Consider the following 1436-nt stretch of genomic DNA (forward strand, 5'->3'; position numbering starts at 1 on the left):
TGTCTCATTGGCCTTTCCCCATCCTCCACTTGGCAGCCCCTTCTCGGGGCACCTCCTGACCCCTACTGCCTATCTCTCTAGGTAAGATCAGGGCCTCTCTGATGCGCCCACGAGATCCCTTGCACTAGTCTATTATTGTCCTTTTCACATTGTTTGTAATGACGAATGGATCTGCATTTCTCACTGTATTGCAGGTTCCTTGAAGGCAAGAATCATATTTTAATCGTCTTTACCAGTAGTTGCTAGCCCTGTGTCTGTATTGTATTAAGTTTTCAGTAAAGGCTGAATGAGTAAAGAAGTGAGCGAGTTACGGCCACTGCCCCTACCAGGTCTGCCATCTTACCCTGAACCACAGCCTTTTGCCTGAGCACCAGCCCTATTCTAGCTCCTCTAATTCCTTCTTCTAGAACTCTGACCTACATACTCAGCAATGTGGAGATTTTGACTCAAACCAGATGGCCCAAGATGGTGCCACTAGTTTGACTTTAAGTACAGTAACACATTCGATTAATTCCTGCTGCTATGTCCCATATCTAACTGAATCCTTTAAGTAGCAACAGGCAGGTGGGCCAGTCAACACTGTAAATTAGACCACTAGCCATTCCTATCAGAGGCCACTGCAGCAGCTGAACGAATTCCACGAGTCTCAGGACTGCTGGGTCTAAATTACCTACTAAATGATCTCAACTAGTATATACCACTAAGGTCCCGGAATGCTCCACCAGACCTTACTGGGGCTTCATTTGATATGTACCTGCTATTTATGGGATCCAAGGTGATGTTAACTTTCTTTTGCTCAAAAGAATAATTCCATTTTCAGAATGAAAATTCCTTTAAGATGAAATATACTTTACCTGAAGATCCCGCAGCGTTGTTTCATGAGTTTGGGCATCGCCTTCAAGAACTGAATATCGCTCAAGCTTTTCTTGTTCTTGCCCCAGCCAAACTTCAAATGCATTTAGGTCTCTCTGATACTCTTGGTGCAGGCGAACCAGTTTTTCACACTTTGTTACTGCTTCCTGTTATCAACATTTAAGACAATTAAGATGGGAATACATTATCATATGCAGTTCCAATATACTGTAAGAATTTACTTTGGGAATTTTAGAAAAGCATGATTATCAAATCATTAGAATATGAACAGTTTCCTAGAAGAATGAAGCTTTAAGATGTATGTAAAAATTTAATAAAATATAATATCAGGATTAAAAGAAGTTTTAAAGATCATTTTGTTGAATTAACTTCCCGATTTCTAAATTCTTTATGAAATGTAAAATTGACATGCCAAAAAAATGAATTAACTTTGTCATAAAAATACACTTTTGCTTATAAAGAAAACCGAATTTCTTATATTGTATCTCAAGTAAGGATTTGGACTCACTGTGGATTTATTTTTCCATATATTTTGTCTAATAAAGTGGGATGTGTTTTGAAAA

This window comes from Pteropus vampyrus, unplaced genomic scaffold, assembly GCF_000151845.1.
Source record: "Pteropus vampyrus isolate Shadow unplaced genomic scaffold, Pvam_2.0 Scaffold78, whole genome shotgun sequence".
NCBI lineage: Eukaryota > Metazoa > Chordata > Mammalia > Chiroptera > Pteropodidae > Pteropus > Pteropus vampyrus.